Here is a 26,999-nt window from a genome sequence, read left to right on the forward strand (position 1 = left end):
CAACGCTTATGACAATAATGCAGAGCTGTGCAGGCTCCATACTTCTGTCAGAGATGGTGGATTTGTGGGATTTTGAAAAAAAGTAATGAAAAATATGGAATATACATGACATGGATGGAGACAATTGCCCACTGGGAAGTTGCACCCTTGCTCCCAGTCACCCTGCACAACTTGTTTCTGCCAGACCATGCATTGCCAGAACTTCCCAAATGACAGTGCACTGGATATTGGCAGGTTGCACACTGGGATACCTACCCATGGTGCACTGCACTTTGCATCGATACAAGCATTCCTAGTGAGTATGCTCACCGCCAACACAAGCAGCCAACTAAACAAGAGCACAAGCAATATAGTAAATGCGGTGGCTTTATGCTGATGTAACTTGCATCAACCAGTTTGTAGTGTAGTCATAGCCTAAGTTAGAACTGAATGAATTTTAGAATTTTTGAAGTTACATCAGGTTACATCACTTTAAAAATGTTCCCCTGTTACTAATAACACCATGGAGTATGAAAATGGAAAGGTTTTTAATCATCTAAATTCATTTCTAATATTTTACTCAGTTTAAACAGAGAAAATAGACTTATTAACCAATATTTGTGGGTTTTATGCACATCACAATGCTATTAGATTTACCCTAATCAGCATGTATCATGTTAGACTGGCTTACACAACACCTTCTGCACTCCTTTCTGGTGAGAGTGACTTGTTTTGTGCAAAGCATTTTCTTTGCAGTCAGACTGAGCAGATGGAAATAAATGCATGCTTTTAACAAGTGTGACTTTCTGTAACACTTGACCTTCATGTGTGAGTGAAACAGAAATGCAAAACATTTACACCCACCACCTTCCAGTGCCTGAAGATACACTCAAATTGCATATTCTTGGGGAATATATCGGTCACAGTGTGACATGTCTCCTGGCAATGCTGCCCCTGACATGAATAACATCAAACTACAGAGTACCAGCATTCTTGTGTTGCTTTATCTATCCTAGAAGCTTCATTTGGTGGCGTGAATAATGTGAGATGAGGTATATTGGAAAGTAACTCGCTGTCTAGAAGTGTACTATGTAAGTTACCATTATTTTAGCAGTCATTAAAATCAGTGAGCTGAGAAACAAAAGAAAAATAGATGGGTAACATGCCACTACAAAGCAAAGACAGATGTAGATTCACTGTTGGTTCTGAAACATAATATTTGCACATCACTTTGTTGCAGTAAATAACCTGAATAATATGATGCTCAGCTTTCTTTTTAGTATACAAGGAATATCCAATTCCTGCCACAGCTCAGTGGACTTCAGGTTTACAGGAATAGTCCCCTGCTCTTGCACTGGACTCTGTTCATGTCAATCCCTTGAACCCATATGAAGACCTGTTGATGTCATTGTGGATCTCAGTTCAGGACTGGGGTCTTAGGAAGCATAATGAAAGGAATGTTTTGTTTTATATCATTCTGTTAGCTGGGGATTCTAATTTTAAGTCTTATTTACCAGCTACTATATAAACTAGTTGTTCAGTGGTACGCTGTAAAATTTCCAAAATCTATTCATGGACAGTTGGTATCTTTTTTGACTTCCTTTGCCATGTGCTATGTAAAATGCCCAAGGTGGGGAGGCAAAGAATGTACAGAACTTTGTTAGCAATGAGAAGTAGAATCTCATTTTATTCACGCTTCACAAAATGGAAGCTAAGTAGAACCATGTGATCATTTGAAATAAAATAATTCTAAATCCTTTCACTAAACTTTATTGTTTAACCAATTGTAGCCTGACAATTGATAGCAGAACCTTTGGGCTTGAACCTGGTCCCAACCGCATCAGTAGCAGAACTGCCATTGAAGTCAGGATTTGGCCATAGACTTGTAAGTGGTATTCACACCGGGCAGTATAATATACTGATAATACCTCGTAGGAAGCAAGAGCTCACTGAAAAGCTGTTAACAGTAGACAAAGATTTGAAAGTCAACTTGAAATCAGCAACAAGTCAGAGCTTGGGACAACTTAAGAGCAAACGTTGATACCATATATCTCATCTTTGCTCAGGGTTACAATGAAGTTGCCAGCTAAAACTCGTTCTCTCCTTATAGGGTACTGAAGCAGGCACTACACTATCTGCCACTTTTATTTATGTTGGGTGAACTGATCTACAAGCTGTTGAAAAGCGAAGGGAGTACTCTTCCATCCTTGGGATTGTAATAAAAATAATGGACCAGATGTCACATGTGATATGGCTTCTCTGTGCTGCTCAGGTGGCAAAAGGAGGTGGATTCTGGCAGTAAATGGCCAGCTGAGAATTCCTCCATCCGTGCACTAGCCACCTTCCCTCCATCCTCCTATAAGGGGTGTACAGGGGGCAAAAAGAGGTGTCTGAATTGAGGAGGGGCAGGTGGCGATCTGCTCTACTGCACCAATACTTAACTGATGTATGGTCATTAGGTTGCTCTAATTCAAGCCAGGTTAGTGACCAGTGCAGAATGACCCTCAGAATTGGGGAGCCGTAAACAGCTCTGACAGTCCTGTTCCAGTGTAGCAACCTGCATGGAACTTGGAGGGAGGACCACAGTTTGCAGAAGGGAAGAGTTTGGAGGACACCACCCGGAAGCCAGTCTGTGTGCATGTGGCTCGAATGCTAGGTGCAGTTACAGCACCTCTGTACATCATTCTCAGGACCGGATTATGACATTCTGAGGCCCTATGTTATGTCAAGTGTAAGAGTCCCCATATCATGACAAAAAAAGAATTTATTATTTTCACAGAAAGGACATTGAATATATAAACACGAAAGCTTTATGGTCTCACAGGAAAACAAGAGAGTATAAAACCATGAATAAGGAAAATTATCCTTCTTTTCACATGAATAAATGAAAAAAACATTTGATTAATTTTGTTAGGGAAGTACAAAGTTTATCCAGACTATACAAAAAATATTTTTACAAATGTTTATTCTGATTTAACTTTCACTTTGAAACAATGAATTGTTGGGATTTTTCTTTTGCCATACTATAAAAATACAGTGAAGTTTCCCAAAACTGATGGCAGGAAGCCAACACAAATTTATCCTCCTCAAGATCTACTTGACCCAAGTCCATAAAACGATCACCTGCAAACTCAGTCACGTGAAGCATGGATAGCGCATGAAGCAGAAAGCGGCATGTGCACCAAAATACAGAATTGTACGTACATACAGATCAAAAGAAGAAAACACACTAACACTTAAGAAAAACAGGAGTGAAAGCAATATATGACTGAGCGTGCTGGACTGTAAACAAAAGATGGTGGCCTTCCAGCTATTACCAGCCAAGGGGGATGCTATACATGACGTCACTCCTAGGACGAGTCCCATACGAGTATGAGTTTGGCAGGATTGCTTCATGACACTGCTGTCTCCGACCTCACATTTTTCCCGATTTTTATCAACAGTGAGATTATTTATTTATTTATTTACATAAGTTATGAAGGCATGGTCAGAATTTTACCAGTAGCAGCTAGCCAACAAAATGTTGCCTTAGGAGACTGATAGCAGACTTACTCGTAGAAATATTAATTTTACAAGTGCAATTATCTTTTTTTTTTCTCACCCCTGGCCTCCTGCCTGTCAGTAATGAACAATTAGTGAAGGGTAAGGGTAGGGTAAGAGTATTTATGTAGCCAGATGTGTATATTTTTGTCATATTTGAACAAAAATGTCTATATTTAGAGAGAATCTTCTTTTTCCCATATCTCCTTTATTTATCAACCGATTTTGATAAAATTTGAAATGGAGTCAGTTTTTTTCTTTTTTAGAGACCTCATATTGCGAGGCCCTAAACTGTAGCTTAGTTATTTTATGCCTTAATCCAGCACTGGTCATTCTCTTAACAAAGAGCTGAGTTAGTTTTAGGAAGATGGAATCTTCTCATGCACCACGTGCTGGGTAAATACATGAAACACCCTGTCTGCACCAAGCCGGCCTCAGTCACGGGTGAGAACCTGCCCCACGGCATCATGGGGAAAGATCAAGTCAAACTTTTGAGCTAAATTGAGCCTCATAGCTGCATGCCTTTGGTGGGGAAAATTCTAAGCCACACTGTTCCAGGGCACAGCAGGGTCATGCTGGTTGCAGGGCCCTCAGGGGAATGAATGCTGCCTCCAAGTATCCAGTCATACACCGTGATGGTTTGGGGGTTAGCAGCGGTGACTTGTACCCTCCTATGACTCTTGGGATACCTTTTGACCATCAGTGCAGTAGGGCAAAATAGTTCTTGCATTTAGGGAGCAGGGGACTGTAACCACAGCTGGCTGCTTTGCAGAGACAAGGTGGGTGAGGTGATACCTTTCATTGGACCCACTTCTGTTGTGGGGAGAGAGACAAGCTTTCGAGCCACACAGAGCTCTTCCTCTTGTCTACCCGGCTACAACTACACTGGCTGCTGTGTAGGCATATGTGGGGGAAGAATCTTGCACCCTCTCCTGCATATCTAGGTAAGCAGCACTGGGTACTGCCAACACCAAATATTTAAAAATCACAACTCTGACACCTTGTGACAGGGCACACTTGCCCTGCACTGGACAGGGAATGATTAACCCTACATTGTAGGCTGAGGAAACCACACCCCCTTCACTCTACTGGGCATGCTCCAGGTGCACTGGTATAAAAGGGAGCAGCTCAGCTCAGTTGTGGTGGACTGCTGGGGAGGAAGGATATATGCCACTAGCTCCAGACAAGGCTCACCCGCAGCCTGAGCTGCTGCAGCTCAGGCAGGTGCCAAAGTCTCTATGGAGACCTCTCTGAGTCGCTGGGGACAGTGCAGACCGGGGGTCCTGGAGATAACAGAGATGTCCAGACAGTGGCAGCAGGAACTATGGTAGGAAGCAGCCCAGCGGCCTGGTCAGTGAACTGGAATTTTAAGTCAGTGTGTTTTGATCTGAACCTCCCCCCACACATCCTGCTGACTCAGTGGCACATGTGCCTACCATCACCAGGGCCCTGGGCTGGGGTCTGGTGGAAAGAGAGGGTCTGGACCCCCTTACCCAGGCTGCTACCCCCATTCCTTGTGTGTGGTGGCCCCCATCCTGACTGACTTTTTGGCTGCTCAGCCTTACTGCCCTGTCTCACTGGGGTGAATTTACTGATTGTGACCACTAACCCTTACTGCCCCTCTAAGAGGGGTGAATCTATTGACTCTAGCCATTGGACTGCACTACCCAGCTATTAGGGGCCAGTACAGTGGTGACTTTGGCCATTAGGTCTTATTACCCTGCTAAGAAGCCCAAGTATATTGACTTGGGCTTAGGAGGCATAGGCGTAGGTTACATATGCCCCAGTCCCTATACCCTAAGAGAAATGGGGTGCACTTGCCCTGCACTGGAAGGGATTCTTCCCAACCCTCTCACTCCCTTCCCCCCCCCCCCAATAGCATAAGATTTAAAAAAAAATCAGGATTTTGGGAGCAAATTGTAGATTTGTTTTTTGTCTGTCTTTTGATTGTTGTGTGCCCCCTGCCCATCCCCCATGTATTTAGTGTTGCTGACTCTTCCAGATGTATGCAGTCAGGTGACTGTGATCCCTGCTGCAGGAGCTCTGGCTGGCTGCTCACCTGATAGTGCAGGGCACCCAATTTCTTCCAAAATTCAAAGTAATTCTGTGTCCCTCCCACCCCTTGCCCAGCAATTAATTCTGCACCTCCCCAATCCCACGTCACCCCTAGCGAGTGTCCCCTCCTGAGCCCCCGCTAGGACTGTTGGGAGAGGAATGCAAGCCTCTGTGCTCTGTATCTCTGGGGTGTGTTTCAAACTCCTGAAGCCTGAATGGAGTCTAGCCACTGCCCTCGACTTGGGTTCCCTAGATCTGCATGCTGAAAGTCTGCCTATCTGGCACCCTCTCTGAGTGTTGGAACCTGCAGTCTAGCTACCCTTCTGGGTGCTGTACTGATCCCCCAGACTTCCTGGTACTTCACTCCAGGGCTTTCTTTGGGCTGGGGTCCAAGTCCCTTGTGTTGTCAGTCTTTGGGACCATCTGGGCTCAGGAAAGTGGGCAGGAGGTGTCTGCCCAATCAGGCTGCTATGTTCTGGGTATCCTTTCCCTCCTGTAGCCCCCTGACCCAACTTCTGTGACCCTGCTCTCTCTTGCCCAGCACACTTCCCCTTCCTATCTGGTTCCTGTGTGTTTCTTTATTTAATCCCCAGCCACCTGATCTCTTTTGTTCTCCTTCTTATAAGTTTCCATTGCTCCTACCTTCTCCCCATCGTCCAGAAGAATCAGCTAATCTGTTTTTTTGAAGAATGCAGCCTATCCATTATCCCAGATGTTTGCACCTAAACAGGGTCATTAAGGTCCAAGCACCTCCTACTGTATCTGTCTGGTGCATACCAGTTACCGGGCTTGTCAGCTATGGTGGATCCTCATACACATTGGCTTTCATGACACAGCAAATTTTCATAGTACAGGAGGCAGAGAAGGCAACTAGTAAGAAGGGGTTTCGTCCAGACATGGCTGAAATTCATGAGAGGACTGGAGTGTCTGTATTGGTCTAGCAAGGAAATCTCGAGTGTGTTGACAACACTGATATTGCACACCCCAGACCTTCAAACATGAGGCAGGCCACAAAAAAACATGAGATTTTTTTTTTTAAAGGGGTGGGTTTTTTTGGTGTTAGTGTTTATTTGCCTTCTGATATTTGAGCCACTTGGTCACATTTTCAAGTTCTTCTTCTCAACCATGAGAACTAGAAATTTATGGTCTGTTTTGGGGGGCGGGAGAGAATGAAAGTGGAGATTCTCAGGTAACCTCTTGTTTCTGGGAGCTGGGGCTTAAGTAAAAGATCAAATATTGTGAGACCTGCAATAAAATCATATATGGGCAACACTGTGTAAGAGTCAGGCACCATCTGGCTTTTCTTTTCCTTTTAACTAGCTTAAAAGACAGCAGTGTTTCTAAAGGATGGTGTTTTAACAGGCTGCTGAGATTAAAATGCTGAGGGAAGCATAGATTCCTGAAAGGATCAGTTCCCACCTTTACAACTGAGCAGTCTCTTCTTTGCCTTTACCAGACGCTGAAAGCTAACAGCTGTCTCTACACTATTTTGAGTAAACAGGAGTAGCCCTACTTGGAACTTCTCAAAAAAATCCCACGCAAACATTCTTTGAAGAATTGTGTGAAAAAAATCATTTACCCAAAACCCCCCAAAAAGTGTCTGCTTCCTGTGTACAATTTTGACTTCTAATAAAAAAGTCTAAAATTGATTTGGAAATGCACCATGTTGGGAGTAGAAGGATGGGTGCATTACATCCCCAAGTGGGCTGGGTTCCCCAGCTGGATTACATCTACCATGATCAGTGACTCCCATGGTGCACCACACTGCTTAGCAAGAGGAGAGGCAGTCATAGGCGCCAACCTCTTCTGGCGCCGGTGGGTGCTAGACTTCCCAGCCCTGCCCTGACTCCGCCCCTTCCCCCATTCCAACCCCTTCCCCAAAGCCTCCACCCCCTCCCTGTCCCTACTGGACTCCTTCCCCAAATCCTTGCCCCAGCCCTGCCTCTTCCCTGCCTCCTCCCCTGAATGTGCTGCATTTCTGCTCCTTCCCCCTCCCTCCTACAGCTTGTTACACCACAAAACAGCTGTTTTGCAGCCTCAAGCACTGGGAGGAGAAGCAGGGATGGCACACTCTGGGAGGAGGCGGAGGTGAGCTGGGGAGGGGCGGGGAGCTTGGCTGCCGGTGGGTGCAGAGCACCCACCAATTTTTCCCCATGGGTGCTCCAGGCCTGGAGCACCCACGGAGTCAGTGCCTATGGAGGCTGTGGTGCATCAAGGGAGATGCCCTCTGGCTAGGGCAGGGATTCTCACAAGAAATTTTTTTGGTGGCCTTAGAGTGCAGCCACCAACTCTTGCCGCTGGCCATTCTGACAATTTTTCCTAAAATACTTGTTTGTCTTTTCCTAAAGTTAATTATGCACATATACACATCAAAATCATTGTTATTTATGTAGGGTTTTTTCAGACTCAATCATTAAACTAATGCACAGTGGTCTCTATTCTTTACTGGACCTAAACAGAATAGAAACAAAATAAGGTGCTTTGCACATTCTTGTCTTTTGTTGCTGTTTTGCTTTGGCTTTTTTGGCTTTTAAGACTTGCTAGCTAGTAAGGCTGCTGCTGTGAAAACTGATGTATGTATATTTGTATGTATCACTTTTCATAGTAGACTTAGTAGCCAGCTGGAAGGCAGTGAAGAGTGATATTAACAAAAATCGCCTTTCACAGCAGATTTATGCAAGCTGTGGATGGAGAGGTGGATTGGGGGCCAGGGCATGGGGGAGGGGGGGAAGAGGGGTGTGAGCCTGGAGTTGAAGCCTGAAGCCCCTCAGCTGGGAGATGGAGCCTGAAGCCCTGTGGCTGGAGCCTGGTGCCTGCCACCCCAGGGCTGAAGCTGGAAGCCCAAGCCCCACCACCCCAGGGAAGGTGAGGAACTCACACCAGCTGCCGGCTCCTCTGGCCTTTGTGGCTGCAAAGGAGGGCAGGGCCCAACACCTGCAGGCAGCCCTGGGGGAAGGACCACTGCTTTTCCACTCAACCATCACTGCCCAGGAGGCTGTGGCCACAAGAAAAGCTTCCGGTGGCCGCATTTGAGAAACAGTTGGATAGAGAGCCTCGATCATAGAGGAGAATGGAGGAATGAGGCACTATAGTGGCATTTCCAAATTGAAATTTGTGTTTTTAGTTGAAAATTTTGAGTTATTTGCCAAAATTTTGCACAGAAGAAGAAAACATTTCCTGATCAGGTCTAGTTCTAATACATACCAGACTGCTCATCTTTAGATAAAACTATTATTTACTTGGTTTACTGTGGCACCCCTAGTCATGGACCAGCAACCCATTCAAAGCAGGGAAGAAATGCTTATGTGAATTCAAAGCAATGGATTTTAATCTAACAAGTGTGATACAGTGGGGCTAGGGAGCAGTGGGAGAGTGCTAGGCCTTGTCTACACTACGAGAGCAGTTCGATTTTACTTGCATCGAATATTTGGAATCGATATTGCAAAGTCGAACGTGTGTGTCCACACTAAGGACAGTAATTCGACTTTGTGAGTCCACACTAACGGTGAAAGCGTCGACATTCGAAGTGGTGCACTGTGGTCAGCTATCCCACAGTTCCTGCAGTCCCCTCTGCCCATTGGAATTCTGGGTGTAGCCGGCAATGCCTTCTGGGTAACAAAATGTGTCGAGGGTGCTTTTGGGTAACTGTCGTCATCCGTCCATCACTCCCGCCCTCCCTCCTTGAAAGCGCCGGCGGGAAATCAGTTCGCGCACTTTTCCAGTCATTGACAGCACGGATGCCACAGCACTGCGAGCATGGAGCACGCTGCGACCATCGCTGCAGTTGTGGCCGCTCTCAACGCCTCGCAGCTTATCATACAAGTTTCCCTGAGGCAGATGCAGAAAAGTCAGGCGAAGAGGCTACGGCACCGCGGTGATGGCCTGAAGTCTGAGAGTAGCACAGACCTCTCAGAAAGAACGGGACCCAGCGCCGAGGACATCACGGTGGCAATGGGTCATGCTGATGCCGTGGAACGGCGATTCTGGGCACGGGAAACAAGCACTGAGTGGTGGGACCGCATAGTGCTGCAGGTCTGGGATGAATCCCAGTGGCTGCGAAACTTTCGCATGCGGAAGGGAACTTTCCTGGAACTTTGTGAGTTGCTGTCCCCTGCCCTGAAGCGCAATGACACCCGGTTGCGAGCTGCACTGAGTGTCCAGAAGCGAGTGGCCATAGCCCTCTGGAAGCTTGCAACGCCAGACAGCTACCGGTCAGTCGCGAACCAGTTTGGGGTGGGCAAATCTACCGTGGGGGTTGTTGTGATGCAAGTAGCGAAGGCAATCATTGATGTACTGCTGTCAAAGGTAGTGACCCTGGGAAACGTGGAGGCGATCATAGATGGCTTCGCAGCGATGGGATTCCCAAACTGCGGTGGGGCCATAGATGGAACTCACATCCCTATCCTGGCACCGGACCACCAGGCCAGCCAGTACATTAACCGAAAGGGCTACTTTTCCATGGTGCTGCAAGCACTGGTGGACCACAGGGGACGTTTTACCAACATCTACGTGGGATGGCCGGGCAAGGTTCATGACGCTCGTGTTTTCAGGAACTCTGGTCTGTTTAGACAGCTGCAACAAGGTATTTACTTCCTGGACCACAAAATAACTGTTGGGGATGTGGAGATGCCTATAGTCATCCTTGGGGACCCAGCCTACCCGCTAATGCCCTGGCTCATGAAGCCCTATACTGGCGCCCTGGACACTGAAAAAGAACTCTTCAACTACCGGCTGAGCAAGTGCAGAATGGTGGTGGAGTGTGCTTTTGGCCGTCTCAAGGGGAGATGGAGAAGCTTACTGACTCGCTGTGATCTCAGCGAAACCAATATCCCCATTGTTATATCAGCTTGCTGTGTGCTCCACAATCTCTGTGAGAGCAAGGGGGAGACCTTTATGGCGGGGTGGGAGGTTGAGGAAAATAGCCTGGCTGCTGATTACGCACAGCCAGACAGCCGGGCGATTAGAAGAGACCAGCGGGAAGCGCTGTGCATCTGAGAGGCTTTGAAAGCAAAGTTCCTGAGTGAGCAGGGTAACCTGTGACTTTAAAGTTTGTGTACAGAGAAGCTGAACCTGCCCCCGTTTCTTTACCCAGTTAATGTTGACTATCCTATCCAGTTACATACCCCCTTCACCCCCCTCCAACACACGTGTCGAAATAAAAATAGTTCTACTTTGTTAATGCACACCGTTTTCTTTACTACTGTTTTCGCGGGAATTTTTTAAAACTGGGACGCAGACTGTGGTGCGGAGCGGGTGTAGTGTAGTGACGCGAATGAAGCTTCTAAACTCAAGGATTGACAGGCTCCGCTGCAGTGGGATGGTTGTTTCAACGGAGCCTGTCACCCCTCCTGATCGGGACTGTGTGTATGGGGGGGCTATGTGACTTTGTGGCAGGGGGAGGACGGTTACAGATCCCCTGCTGCGTGGCTCTGTGATCCTGCATAAGGACCGCCGCTTAAGATCTGTAACTGCCCTCCCCCGCCACAAAGTCACAGAGCAACCCACCCCCCACCACATAACATGAAAACCACCTCCCAGACTAACCAGGGTAACTAGTCACTGCATCACTGCACTGTCTATGTGCCCTGTTGCTGTACCTGCCCCCGCCTATGTACCCTGCCAAAGGTGACTGTCCTGTCCAATTACCAACCCCCTTTCGCCTCCTCCTCCAAAAGAACATGATTGAAACAGTAGTTAACAGAAACGTATTTTTTATTATCAACTACACATGGAACTGGGAGGTGAAACTTGGACGGGGGCTTGTGTCAGGTGGGAAGGAAAGAACTTTTCAAATTTTGGGGAATGAGAGCCTTCTGCTACTCGAGCTCTCTGCAGGGGTGGAGTGAGAGTTAGCACGGACTCTGCCACCTCTCCTTCTTTGCACTTTGGGTGAGGTGGGTATGGGACTTGGTGGCGGGGGAGGGCGGTTAGAGATGGACTGCAGCGGGGCTCTGTCCTCCTGCCTCCGTTCCTGCAGAACATCCACAAGGCGCCCGAGCGTGTCTGTTTGCTCCCTCAGTAGTCCAAGCAGCGTTTGAGTCGCCTGCTGGTCTTCCTGCCGCCACCTCTCCTCCCGATCCATGTTTGCTTGGTGCATTTGGGTCAAGTTCTCCCGCCACTGGGTCTGCTGTGCTGCCTGGGCTTCGGAACAGGCCATAAGCTCCGAGAACATGTTCTCCCGTGTCCTCTTCTTCCTATGCCTAATCCGCGCTAGCCTCTGGGAGTGTGATGCCAGGCTAGGTTGTGAGACAGTCGCAGATGGGGCTGTGGAAATGGGGGAAAAAGGAGTGAATTCCTCAGAAAGATAAATGTAGTTGTGAACAAAGAACATAGTCTTTCTCTGTGAACAAGACCATGCACAGCACCTATCACATGCGCACTCAGCACAAGGTCGAATTCTCGGCCTTCGCATTCAGTGCCTGGGGTCTTGCACAGCACATTTGAGAAGCGGGGCAGCACAACGGAATTTCTGTTGCAGGCAGACATGGTAAGCCGTAGACCTGTGGCAGTTTAAAACTTTTATATTACCACTGGCCTCATTTCACATTTAAAGCAATGTCAGTCCCTGCTGCCAGCAATCCGGCAAGCGGGAACTCTGCCCATGTCCCACCCCCTCGCGGCTGTCCCCGGGAACGATCCCTTTCGGCTGCCCCTCTCCCGCCTCCACCGCGTGGCTGCAAACCAGCGGTTACAGTTCTGTAAAGGAACGGTCAAGCAGTCCCAACACTAACATTCCCCTACCTAATTCAAAGCAGGTCACCATGGGCGACATCACCCTGATGAGGATCTCTGAGAGCGAGAGAGAGAGAATGCTCCGGGAAAGCCTCCAAAGACCAGGGCCGTATGCCGCCCTGCTGTGCAGAGCAATGATTCCCGAGTACTTGATAGTCTCGTGGCGCGGCAACATGTCGTACTTCGGAGGACCCTATAAGGCCGCTCTCCCCAGGAACCTCATGCAACGGCTTTCCAATTACCTCCAGGAGAGCTTCATCGAGATGTCCCAAGAGGATTACTGCTCTATCCCCGGACATATAGACCGCATTTTACTGTAGCTGCAGTAGCAGGGACTAAACAGTAGAGCGGCTTGGGCAGGACAATCACGGAAAACCGGACATTGCTAGATTTTTTTTTTCAAAACTTGCACTGCCCATGACTGAACCGTTAAGCGCCTAGGGCAAAATAATCATGAACAACCCATTCTTTTAATTGTTAATATTCCTGTTCTGTTAAAAATAAATGTTTAGATGTTTACAACACTTACTGGATGATCCTTCCCCAGATTCTGTGTCCGGGGTAACGGCTGGGGACGCTTGGTAGGGGATCTCTGTAAGGGTGATGAAGAGATCCTGGCTGTCGGGGAAATCAGCGTTGTGAGCGCTGCCGACTGCCTTGCCCTCCTCATCTCCTTCCTCATCTTCCCCGTCCCCTAACATGTCCGAGGAACCGGCCGTGGAGACTATCCCATCCTCAGAGTCCACGGTCACTGGTGGGGTAGTGGTGGCGGCCGCACCGAGGATGGAATGCAGTGCCTCGTAGAAACGGGATGTCTGGGGATGGGATCCGGAGCGTCCGTTTGCCTCTTTGGTCTTCTGGTAGCCTTGTCTCAGCTCCTTGATTTTCACGCGGCACTGCGTTGCATCCTGGCTGTATCCTCTCTCTGCCATGTCTTTAGAGATCTTCTCGTAGATCTTTGCATTCCTTCTTTTGGATCGCAGCTCGGAAAGCACGGACTCATCGCCCCACACAGCGATGAGATCCAAGACTTCCCGATCAGTCCATGCTGGGGCCCTCTTTCTATTCACAGACTGCACGGCCATCACTGCTGGAGAGCTCTGCATCGTTGCCAGTGCTGCTGTGATCGCCACGATGTCCAGACAGGAAATGAGATTCAAACTGGCCAGACAGGAAAAGGAATTCAAATTCAAATTTTCCCGGGGCTTTTCCTGTGTGGCTGGTCAGAGCATCCGAGCTCGTACTGCTGTCTAGAGCGTCAACAGAGTGGTGCACTGTGGGATAGCTCCCGGAGCTATTAGCGTTGATTTCCATCCACACCTAGCCTAATTCGACATGGCCATGTCGAATTTAGCGCTACTCCCCTCGTCGGGGAGGAGTACAGAAGTCGAATTAAAGAGACCTCTATGTTGAACTAAATAGCATCGCAGTGTGGACGGGTGCAGGGTTAATTCGATGTAACGGCGATAACTTCGACATAAACGCCTAGTGTAGACCAGGCCCTAGAGGGGAGATATATAGGCCCTAGGCTAATTAAGGCATGGTTCCCTGTAGACTAGGGAGGGTTGCTACAGGTTAATTGGAGCACCTGTAGTCAATTAAGGCCCTGTCAGGAACCTAATAGTACCCCCTACTCCAGGCAGTCAGTGTGTGTGAGAGGACTGGAGGTGTGTTGCTGAGACTTGAGAACAGGAGGAAGGGAGACTCCCTCCCCCAGCGTCAAGGACCAAGGTTAACTCTACCCAAGTGGGAAGAGGATAAGACACCTGCAGGGGTTGAGGGGGCTGGGGATCTGAGTGAGGAGTAAACCCAGACCCCTCCTTAGTGTCCCTCTTCTACCACCTTCCCGGGCCACTAGTGGGACCCTTGCACCCCAAGAGCAGGGGCAAGGGGTGGTGTTTAAGCCCCCCTGCCAAGAAAAGCATGGGATCCGCCATACCACCGTCAGCCATTTTGTCACACAAGAAGACACAAATAAAATCAGTCTTTGTTTCACAAAGCCTTCAATCCCTTACAGAACTTTAAGCAGGGATGTAGCTACAACACAGATTTACTGATCTGTTGAGCTGTCTTAATCAAGAAACATAGATATACAATGTAATCACTAGTAAATTGGATGCAATTAAAATCTGAGACTTAATATGTGGTGTTAACAGGCCAAGAGAAAAACAAAACAAAAAACTGTCACCAGAAGAATTGTTGCCACAGAAAATTAAAAACTGAATGCATTGATGCAGCTGGCAAATGCCTGAAAATATACATGGTTGAAAGGTATGCTGCATTTCTTAATATATCCTCCAAATTTCACTGACATCCCTAAATAAGTCTTTTGCCCTTTGCACAGTCTAAAGCTCACCCAGCAGGAGACCTGTTAACTTGAATAAACTATGAAAATTGTTTGAAAAATAAGTTTGTGTTTTTAAAATGATTGGCCTTTCTAAGGCTCTCACCACCAATCTTAGCCCTAAAAAGGAACAATGTGGGAGAAGAAGAATGGGCTAGCAGAGGAGGAGAAACAATGACAGAATATCTGAAAGGTATCCCCTGGTCATTTCAAGATTCAGTTCTGAAAGGGGTCTGAGCCTCTTCCATGTAGACAATAGGTAGATCCAAATGTATGCATCTCAGATGTGTTGCTTGGTCTTTTGGGGGTTGTTTTTTTCTCCCCAATTCCCCATAGATAGGGCCCTACCAAATTCAGTCCATTCTGGTTAATTTCACGGCCAGAGGGTTTTAAAATTGGTTGGTCAATTTCACGATTTCAGATGTTTACATCTGAAATTTCAAGGTGTTGTAACCCTGGGGGTTCTGACCCAAAATGGAATCAGGAGACTGCAAAGTTTGCCACCTTCACTTCTGCACCCTCCCAGCTTCCTGCAGTTAGAGGAGGTTCGTGGAGGTGGGTAGGATCTCCCCCATGCTGCTAGGAGCACTCCAGCTGGGGGCTCCGAGCTGCTAGTCCATGCCAGGCACAGATTAAAGTGGGGGGGCCCCCAGGAAAAATGGATGCCCCAGAAGAAACCTCAGGGCAGAAGCTCCTACCAGGTCACCCTGAGCCCTGTCAGGAGCTGCAGGGGAAGAAGCCCTGAGCCCAGACTTCCCCGAGCCCCAGCTGAAGCAGCTCAGTGGGGTGGGGGGGAGAGGAGCCCTGAACCTGGGCTACCCCCAGTTCCGGCTGGAGCGGAAGAGGAAGCCTTCAGCTCAGGCTTCCCCGAGCCCTGGCCGCAGCTGCAGAGCGGAAGTCCTGGGCTTGGCACCTGGAGCCATGGCAGGAGCCAGGGGGGAAAGGAGCCCAGGCTGCCCCAGCTGCTGACCCCACAGCCAGGCAGGAGCTACTGCAGGAGGGAGCCCCAAGCTCAGCACCTGCCTGGTGCTGTTGCAGGAGCTGGGGGGTGGGGTGGGGTGGGGTAGGGGAACAGAAGCCCAGAGCCCAGTTCTTGGGATGCTGCAGTGCAGAAGGGAGGGTGTACCACTCTCGTTTCTGCACTGCCTCTGTAGGTGGGTCTGATCTACCCACGAAAAGCGGCTGTTCAAGGGAGGGACTACTCCTGTCCCTCTCCAGCACGGCAGGAATAGTAGCTAGGAGCCCCAGGATCCCAGCAGCAGGGGAGAGCAGATTTCATGGGGGAGGGCTGATTTCACAGTAGGTGACACGTTTTTCATGGCTGTGAAATTGGTAGTGCCCTACCTATAGACTGATCAGCTCTATAGCTCCTCCTGCCTAAGTCTGCTTGGATGACTGCAGCCTTCTAACCTGCTGCTTTCTCTCCAGACTCCAGATTGTTCACTGACCCAGTTACTGTAAACGCAACAAAAACAAAACACCAAGCTGAGGGGATGGACATCAGGCAGAACATACCATACCGCTGCCAAGGCCTTAAAGGTATAGTAATCTGATACTGACCTACTAAACAGAGTCTTCTCTTTAACTGGGTTAGCCATCTCTCACTGATACTTCATGGAAAATATGTGGGGATGGACAGACAAAAGCAGTGTTCCAATTGAAGGGAAATAGGATGGGTAGAGAAAGGGATTTCTTTCTCTGCAGCTAATCTTTCTCTTGCTAGTGTTAAATCATACCTTCCAGAGAGGACTTTTATCCCTGACCCTAACTGTCTCTTATTTAATGTCTTCACCAAATCAGCCAAGAGATCACTGATTTAAAACCAATTCCAGGCTGGTTCTGGTTGTTCACAGCCGAATAACTTTCAGTAAGAGTTGACATGACTTGATTCAGTTGCCAACATACCAGGAGGCAGTATGATTAGTGCTTGTCAGACATTCATCATTGGCCATTGCCAAATTCAATCCTCTTACTGTGATCACAATTACATACTCACTTAATCTCTCCGGTTCAGATCTTTCTTGAATTTGCACTCCACAGTGCAACTGTTGTTCCTAGTGTGTCTGGCTTTGGCAAGAGATAAGTTCAAGCCTGGGTCATTGCCCTTTCCTCTTTGGATAATTCGCTAAAGCCTTTCTCTGGTTTGGGGGTCTATTTGATTAAATATTTAGTAAACTAGGCCCTAGGGGAAACTACCATTATGCAGATGTAATGAAGATAATTCTAAGAATATTTTTATTCCATTGAAGTACACCAGAATACCCTGATTGGGTTCACTGCTAGTACTTCCCAATTCAGTAATCTGCAGGGGATGGGATATGGGGGGGGGGGGAACATTCTATTTAGAGACTGTTTCCTTGATCCACTGGATCATACAATTTTTCTTCTTTCCTAGTTGTTCTTACTTAAGGATACTTGCACAAAAAATGGAATCTTTGTTGCTTTTACAGCCCTAGTAAGTTTTCTGTTCCTGCTGCTTATTCTTTCCTTCAAGTCATAATCAGTTTATAGCAGTGTAATCATCCCCACCACATCAGCTAATTATGATATCACAAAGACTTATGACTTCAGGTGAGGAATAAACAGCATGAGCAGAAATTCCTAAGCTGCATTCATACATGCTGAGTAACAAAAATAGAGAAGATACATACCAGGGCCGGCTCCAGGCACCAGCCCACCAAGCATGTGCTTGGGGCAGCGCCTGGAGGGGGGGCAGCGCAGCGGGGCGCTCCGGCCCGAGAGTGAGGCCGCGACTGGGCTTGCTGCCCTCCCCGCGGCGCTCCGACCGCCGGGGAAAGCGGAGCCGCAGCAGACTCGCCGCCCTCCCCCTGGCGCTCTGGCTGGTCGGGGAGAGTGGAGAGCCGCGGCGGGCTCGCCGCCCTCCCCCCAGCACTCTGGCCACCGGGGAGAGCGGAGAGCCCCAGCCGGGCTTGCCGCCCAGCTCCCAGCGCTCTGGCCGCCAGGGAGAGCGGAGCCGCGGCAGGCTCGCCGCCCTTCCCCCGGCGCTCCGGCCGGTCAGGGATTGCGGGCCCGCGGCCAGGCTCAGCATCCTCCCCTGCCGCGCTGGGCAAAAAAAAAGCCAGAGCCGGCCCTGATACATACACAAATAATCTAGAAACATAGTAATCTGTGAACACATTTTTTCAAAGTTGTTCCATGACCCATCAAATGGTTCTTAAAACTGATCTTGAGTAGGGAAATTCATTAGTTCAGGTAGAGGAGTGGTAATGGATTAATAGAATTCTTCTTTAGGTCACTGGTTCAAACCAACGCAGGTCAGTATTAACTGAAAATTATTACGGAGTCCTGGTTCTTCAGCAGCCATTGTGAAATGTGTTCAGGGTCGTAGTCTGCTTCCTAAAGGAAAAATATCCACACCATCAATACCACAACTCTGCTATGGCATCCTTGTTACCATTCTTAGAAGAGAGTATAAGGAGTGAGAGGAGAGTTGGCATCTCTGCTGAAACTGGTACTATAGGAGCTATACAAAGAAAGATAAGTCTCTCTCAGCTGAAAACATTGCCATGGTCTATGGCTTTGTATGTTGCTCATTTATAAAGCAAAATATTTCAGAGTCCAATAGATACAGTGCTCAGTTGTGGTAGAGGTTTTATGATGTGCCTGTAGGCACTTGTCCACCAGGACTGGACTGAGACCACTAACTCAAGAACCAAATGCCATCACCTTCTAACAGCTCTTGTTAACTACCAAGCAGAGCGGAACCAGTGAACTACAGGTAAAAGGTTCTACATCTCCTGTGCCATCCAGTGTTTCATTTTTTTTTAATTGTTTAGAATCAGCGTGCCTTACATAAGGTCTCCCACCCCCCAGGCAACAATTAAATCTTCAGCCAAAATGTTTTTTTCAGTGCTGCCTTCTCTTCTTTTATAAGCTTGTTTCTGACTCTTTCAACAGCTTAAAACATCTGCATAGCTAATCTTCTACAAATGAGCTCTTTGAACAGTTTCCCGAACTCATTCCTAAACTACTGTTTTTGAACAATTTCCCTGACTCCCTAAACTCTGAAATGAACTAGCTTTGGGCAGAACAGAATGCCATTTCATGTAGCCAACATTACTCTTGGATACTTAGACAACTCATGAGATGAAGGATATTTTTGAGAACTGGAGGGCAGAAGCAGGCATCTTGATGGGCATTTCTGCTTTGGCACATCTCTAAATGTGGATGCTTTAATATGTGCTTGTAAAAAGATTCCTTAATGATGAGAGGAAAAGAAGTCTCAGTGGGATGCATACCAGGGTTTAGGGACAGTATTATCTAACATGATTGCCTGCAAAGCAGGGGACTGGACTTAATGACCTAGAAAGTCTCTTCCAGTCCTATATCCCATGTGTTTTCCCCTGGGTTTCTCAGAAATAAGGTAGAAATACAGTTTCCCTGAAGCAAGTTTTTTTTTTTTTTTTTTTTAAAGTGTCATCTTGCCAAAAAATAATCAGGGCTGCTTTTGTTTGGGGGCTTTTTATGAATTTTTGTGCTCATGTGAATTAGTGTCTTGGGGAAGCTGGCTGTAATTTGAATGACTGAACAAACTAATGCCTTTGTTTTGACTTTGAGCAGGATTTGTTTAAACTATGAATAACAAGAAAAAATGTCACAAACAAACATAGAAAAAGACATCTCTGTGTGATAAGTCCAAACAAACAGAATTAGCTTTTTGTAGCTAAGGGATAACTGTTCAGTGGAAGACAAACTTGCTTGCTTAGCAAATGATCAGCTATAAGGTGGTTTGTAGTTGCAGGCTTATCTACATCTTATACAGATGGCTTCATGCATTTTTGAATTTTGATTGAATAAAGTGACATTTAGATCATTTACACCTCAAATCGTGACCCCAGTATAGTGAATACCTAAGCCCCAGCCAGCCTTGTACCCTGATTATTTACTGGGCCGTACTATTGAAGAACATGGAGTGGGGGAGGATGAAGGGGGGAGAGGAGAGCTATACCGACTCTCTGCAGACACAAGATGTGGCATAGTTCCAGAGTTGGGAGCTCATGTTGACAAGCTGTCCTACTTATACTCCTATCTATTCAGGCCCAGTAGGATAAGGAGTTATTCAAACCCTATGGTTAGAGACAAGGCCTTCTAATTATAGAGGATCAGAGTTCCTTGGGATGTTTGAGGGGGGGACATGGTTGTTGTGAGACTGACTCTTCTTCACCTTCCCCAGATGGTTCTTGGCTGACTTCCGTTTCAGAGCTATCAGCCAGAGCTCCATGGTCCTATTCACTCTCTCTTTCCAATGGACTGTCCGGCCTCTAAAGAGAAAAGACTTTGACCCATGCCCCTTTGATTCACTAGGCAAGCATTTCTCCTGACGCTACTCTACAGCACCCTATATTTTATCATATATGGCAAATAGGCTGGGCAGTATCTTCAGAAAGAGGAACTGGATGGCTGCACATGCATTCAAGTATCAGGGGGTAGCCGCCAGACTCCTTGTTGTTTTTGCACATGCATTGTGACTACCTTATGGGGAAGTTTTGAAGCTTTTCTCCTCAGGTTTGGCATTAAATTTGGCAGCTGCAAAGTCCAGACAGGTCATGCATCTCCTGCCAGCTTCACAGCACAAACACCACTGGTCCAAGCATTTTATAAAAACAAATACTTAGAGAACATTTAAATCACTAATATGAAAAATGTTTGTTTATTAATGTTGGTAACAGTCCTATAGGCTTCAAGCCAATGGGAGTTTTGAGCTCCAGGATTGGAGCAATCAAAATTCAATAAGAATCTTTTTTTTTTATTTATTTTTATTGAAGCATTCCCCTCCTGTGCTGCAAACCCTAACACACAAGCATTGTGCTGGTACATAAGAATTAGGAAGTGAATCTAGCTAGAAACTGAAATAAAACTACAGTAATTCCAGCACCAAAGTTGAAAGAAATGCAAGCGTAAGTAAACAACATCAAGGATGGATAGTAAGTGAGATTTTAAACATTCTTTCAGCTCAAATAACTCATGAGGAATATTACTTTTATCTTGACCATGTCCCTTTGCAATCTATGGATTTATTTATAATCTGCAGAAGAGATTTTGAGAACAGTTTTAGCAATACTTTAGCAAGTTCAGGCTCTGTTATACCCTGTTCATCTGTTCCTATTACTTCCATATATTGTGGTTGTGACAACATATCCAATGAGCTACTACAGTTTCCAACTTAATTTAGCAGCTCAATTTAATACCTCCTCTTTATTCGCCATCTGCACCACAATAATTATATTTGTTTTGTTTGGGGTATTTTATATGGAAAGAAACTTTTTGGTAATTCAACTTTAATAAATTCCCACAGACACTTCTACCTTATTTGTCCCCTTCCAAAAGAGAAAATATGCAGAGTAGTCTAGAAACGTTCTCTGTTTAGCCACCCACAGTTATTGCTTATTCCTAATTTTTCACTATGTGTAAACTCTCAGCTCAGTTAAACAAACAGGAAAATTGGAATTCACAAACAGAACGGCAAATCCTACTAGCCGACTACTCCACATCTGAAGTCCGTTTTATTTGTCATGCAATCCACTGTACAAACTGTAATTATTTGCTTAGTGTCAAATGACATTTGCAAATTAGAGGTTAAATTACTCAGAAAAATTGTACTTGTTAAGCAAGTTTGCCTTTTCCAAAATAACCTATTTAGTCATTTTAGAGTTCAGTATTTGGTAGAAGAAAGCACTTTCAGTCAAAAATGGTCCAAAAAAGCATAGATACTATCCATTCATTGTCCATATCATAGTCCAATTATAATCAACATCATTCCAGCTGCTAAAATCATCACTTAATAATAGGTTAAAAAATCAAAACAAAGACATAACTTTTTAAAAAATGTAGGCAACAACTTTATACTTGGTACTACTGGTTCCAGAAGATATAGCAATATCTCCTCCAGCAACATTTCTAGAAGAAAGAGAGAGGGGAGAAACTGAGAGCAGTAAGACCTGGTCTAGGCCTAAAATTTAGGTCAACATAAATATGGTGCTCAGGGATGTGAAAAATCCACACTGCTGAGCACTGTAGCTATGCCCATCTAACCCCTGCTGTAGATGCAACTAGGTCAACAGAAGGATGCTTCTGTCTCTTGGGATTCCCTCAGAGACCTTTCCTCTCAGCTGTAGTCTTTTATTTTACTTAAAGAGAAATTTGTAATGTGGCATTACACCACCATGGGTTCAGCTCTGGTGGCTCCAGTTTCAAACTAAACAGAGCCACCTCTACTACTTGCTTCAAATTTAGAGTCTCTAGGGACACATAAAGACAGTGACCACACACACATTCACAAGTACAAGTTCAAGTCTGTTTTGCAAGTTTTATGATTACCCAAGCATATAGAAATTCTATACAGATCTATACACAAGTTACAAAGATGGTTATACTCACATCCTCCTAGATAGTGTTAGGGTCCGATGGATCTCTCATGGATTGATCATCAGTAAAGGAATGGTTCCTGCTGAAGTTTCCCATAGGGTGCTCAATTTTCCTAATCTGGGCACCCTCTTTTTATAATGTGATTCTGTCTATACTTGTTAGGGCATGTGTTAGAAAAATGTGACTACTGGGTATATTGTAAGCAAAAATGTACTCTTAACTTTTTACAATATCACCCACTGGTACATCTTTTCCCATAATTTTTTGGCCTACCGTCATTCTTTGGTCACTTATGTCAAGCATTTCTTACATGTATAGCCTAGTATGGCTAAGCTTAAAATCTTACAGGCCTCAGCCTGTAGGCCTTGCATTTCAACCCTACTTACTTAGATACCTAATACATAATTATCCCTTCTCACTACTAATCCGTCTTATACTTCTATAATCCTACAATTTAACCCTATTTAGCATACAAAGATTATATGATATAACATGTTAGCTAATTATAACATCACACAATAAACTAAAGTCATTGGCTACACGGCTCATCCAGAACATATGGATAGTATCTATGCTTTTTTGGACCATTTTTGACTGAAAGTGCTTTCTTCTACCAAATACTGAACTCTAAATGACTAAATAGGTTCTGAGAGAACACTTCATCCAGTACTCTGGGATCCAAAAAACTCCATTTGACTCCAGCTCGTCACTCAATTTACTTTATTAGGCATGTCACAGCTCTTTGCCTGTGCTGGCCAGGCCTAGAGGCAGGCAGTTTATGGACAGGGTGATACCACAATTTTCTCCCAATGAAAGTATTTTATACACCTTAATCAACTCACCCCTGGATCTACTTTTTGATAAACTAAGCAGATTGAACTCCTGAAGTCTCATTGTAGGACATCATGTCCAGACTTTGAATCATTTTTGTGGCTCTTCTCTGCATCCTCTGCAGGTTCTAAATATCCTTTTAAAAATATCAGGACTGATACCAGAAAACTGCATCCAGTGTCTCATATAGAGGTAAAATCCCCTTCCTCCACTACTCCCCCATTTAGACATCCAAGGATCACGTTAGCCCTTTTTGCCACAGCATCGCACTGGGAGTCCATGTTCAGGTGCTTGTCCACTAGGATCTCCAAATCCTTTTCCGAGTTCTGCTTTCCAGCATACAGTCCCCCATTCTGTAGGCATGGCCTGCATTTCTTGTTCCTAGTTGTATAACTTTGCATTTGTTTGAATGGTAGCAGCTTACCAACTCTGTAGGACTGCCCTGTCCCATTCCTTACTTACCATTTGTGTAATTTTGTAAATTTTATCAGCAGTGATTTTATATTTCCAGATCATGATACAAATGTTGAATAGCTGATCCCTTGAATAGAAATGATCCACCTAAAACCCCAATAGAATCACCCCATGATTAATCCCCATTGATAACTACTTTTTGAGATCTGTCAGTTAAATAGTTCTTAATCCATTTTACATGTGCTTTGTTATTGTAGAATGCCATGCAGGACTACCTCAAACACATTCCAAAATCTAAGTATATTACATATATGCAGTTAATATGCTGGGGTGCTAAAAGTGTTCTCTTCAAAGAAAATGAAATCAGGCATGTTTGACAAGACTTATTTTCTATGAAATCATGTGGATCAGCATTAAATATATTCCTATTCTTTAATTCTTTATTGATTGAATTCAATGTGAGCGTTGTCATTTATTTGCCCAGGATTGATGTCAGGCTAAATAGCTTGAGTTACCCAACTTGCGCTTTTTGAATATTAGCACTCTCTCCCTGGAATTTCCCCAGTATTTCAGGATGTATTAAAATATAACATCATCAGGCCAGAGATCTCCTCAGCCAATTCTTTTAGGACACTGAAATTCCCTTATTAAGTAGATTTATTGTGTCCTGATTAAGCAAGTGTCTTTGGAGGACAAAGTGACTCAAAGTGACTTTTATGGGAAAGAAATTTGACTTATTCTGTGTAATAATTAAACCCATAAACATCATTGTATTCAAATGCCAAACAGGTGTGTAAAAGATAGCAAGAGAAAGCTTCTTTGATGTGAATACCCCATATAAGAACATGCACCACTTGTTGAATGTATAATTAGAAGTTCTTAGCACTATTATCACCCTGGTAATTGTGATTGGTTATCTATTTTCTCATGTCAATCTGCCCACAGAAGCAGCTTCATTGATGATTAGCACCCCATTTCACTAGAAAAGTATAAATACATGTAATAGTCAGAAATGCAGCATTTTGGATATTTCCAGAAATTCTTCTAGCATTGTCCCATTAAAAGCACTAACACATAAGAGGCTTTAAAAATAGCTCAGATTTCTTTGTAAGCCTGGCTTTCACCACTGATGCCATGATGTTCTCCTGCAGGTGCTCTTCTGATGGACAGTTCTCCTTAATACTGGGGCAACAGCAATATTGCACCCCTCTAAATCAGGTATATATGATGTGATGGAACCTGCAGAGAGTGTAGGGCAAAAGGGAACAGCATCCCTAATGACTCTGGCTAGTTTTCTCTTTCATGAATTTTCCTTTTAAAAAAATAGTCACAGCGCATCATTGAACTTCAGTCTTCTCTCAAAATCAAGTTTCTCTTGACTAGCCTGGGTCAGATCCTACTGAGAACTGAAAGTGCCATTTTCATTTTTTAAGTTCTTAGGATGTTGATGCTGTGGTGCTGGCATACCAGGAGCCAGCTTTTGCCAAGGATTTAGGCTTCAGTTGAGCACTGACAAATTCATTGGTGGAAACCAGTCTGTTTCATCTGTGTGTTTATGAAATGCTTGTAAATTGTGCATGCATTAATCTCACTTGTAATATCTTTATCACATGCTATCAGGTAATATTTAAGTTTTGCTTTGATTGTAAAAAAAAAAAAATTCTCTGAAACTGAACTGAGTCAAGAGGGATCGTCTCTTGCTCATTAAGAAGGCCCACCAAAACTTGTGACATCACAGTACAGAGACTTTGTTAATTTCCCCTTCACAACCACGAAGAGGCCATGTGCAAAAGGGCTCGTCCTATCAGTATGAATTCTGGAAGAAGGAAATAAAAAAAAAAAAAAAAAAACCTGACATGAACATTTTTAATCTTTCTTTTGCTATTTGTGCTCTCACAGGGCCAGAGCTACGAAACAGAAGCAGAGATCCCAGGGTCAACTAGGGTTAGCCCTAAAAGACATTCAGAGCTGACAGATTACTACAACTCTGTCACCTTTTAAAACCATAGACTAACTCACTCAGGTGTGTTTGCTTGCTTTAACCTTGTAAAACAATCATTTCTTTTTCCTAGTTAATAAATCTTTAGTTAGTTTCAGGATGGGCTACAAGTGTTGGTCTTTGGTGAGAGATCTAAGGTACTAATTGACTTGGGTAAGTGACTGGTCTCTTGGGACTAGAAGCAACCTGAATATTTTGTGATCTTTGGTATAAATGATCACTTATCACTAAACCTGGCTTGTATGGGTGGCAAGATAGACTGGAATGCCCAAGGGGACTCTCTGTGACTCCATGGTAAGACTGTTATAATACTTCAGGAGTTCACATTTGTTACTAGGGTAGTGAAATCTAATTATAGAACATACCACCAGTTTGGGGTCTCTGCCCTGCTTCTTGACAGTCTGCCCTGAGGTTGGCACTCATGGTCATGAGCCACTCCAGGCACTGTGACAGGTGCTATTAGGAGGAAAATATTTAGATTACTGCTTTAGAACTTCGTTTCTGCTCTTTGATTTAGCGATATTAAGCACTCTGAGCTGTTTTAGAGTTTGAGCATCTAATACAACCTCCCTTCCTTTCTTGGATAGTGATGTGCAAAACTCCAGAGTTTGGTTTTGTAGACTCTGAATTTTGTGTTTAACCAAGTCCACGTGGCTAAATCAAAACTCCAAACAAATAGTGAATTCACTCACCTCTGTTGTATTGCCTGTGGTTTTGCAACATTTTACAAAATTTGAGGTTGGGTTTAATCCAAAAGATGGCTGAATTTTTTTTATTTCAGAAGGTGGAGAAAGCTACTAGGGGAGAGGCCTTTCTAGATTTCATTTTGACAAATAGGGAGGAACTGGTTGAGAATTTGAAAGTGGAAGGCAGCTTGAGTGAAAGTGATCATGGAATGATAGAATTTGTGACTCTAAGGAATGGTAGGCGGGAGAACAGCACAACAAAGACAATAGATTTCAAGAAGGCAGAGTTTAACAATTTAGGGAGTTGGCAGGTAAGATCCCAGGGGAAGCAAGTCTAAGGGGAAAAACAATTGAGGACAGTTGGCAGTTTTTCAAAGAGACATTATTAAGGGCACAAGAGCAAACTATCCCCCTGTGTAGGAAAGATAAGAAGTATGGGAAGAGACCACCCTGGCTTAACCAGGAGATCTTCAATGATCTAAAAATAGTCCTACAAAAAGTGGAAACTACTTTACAAAGGATGAATATTAACAAATAATGCAAGTATCTAGGGACAAAATTAGAAAGGCCATGGCACAAAATGCGATTAAACTAGCTAGAAACATAAAGGGTAACAAGAAAACATTCTACAAATACATTAGAAGCAAGAGGAAGACCAAGGACAAGGTAGACCATTTACTCAATAGGGCGGTGGGGAAATAATAGCAGAAAATGTGGAAATGGCAGAGGTGCTTAATGACTTCTTTGTTTCAGTTTTCACCAAGAAGATTGGTGGCGATGGGACATCTGACATAGTGAATGCCAGTGAAAATGAGGTAGGATCAGAAGAGGCTAAAATAGGGAAAGAACAAGTCAAAAATTACTTAGACAAATTAGATGTCTTCAAATCACCAGGGCCTGATGAAATGCATCCTAGAATACTCAAGGAGCTGACTGAGGAGATATCTGAGCCATCAGCAATTATCTTTGAAAAGTCGTGGAAAACTGGAGAGATTCCAGAAGACTGGAAAGGGGCAAATATAGTGCCCATCTA

At 45.0% G+C, this 26,999-nt stretch overlaps 1 long non-coding RNA gene across 1 annotated transcript in view; it reads left to right on the forward strand.

Moving 5' to 3' along the window:
* LOC117870739 overlaps nucleotides 1-26,999 on the forward strand; it is a 123,838-nt gene that overhangs the window by 12,503 nt on the left and 84,336 nt on the right. The window contains exon 3 of the long non-coding RNA XR_004644026.1: nucleotides 16,079-16,189. This is a non-coding gene — a long non-coding RNA (uncharacterized LOC117870739). The remainder of the gene's footprint in view (nucleotides 1-16,078; nucleotides 16,190-26,999) is intronic.

Source organism: Trachemys scripta, chromosome 1 (assembly GCF_013100865.1).
Source record: "Trachemys scripta elegans isolate TJP31775 chromosome 1, CAS_Tse_1.0, whole genome shotgun sequence".
Taxonomy (NCBI): Eukaryota; Metazoa; Chordata; order Testudines; family Emydidae; genus Trachemys; species Trachemys scripta.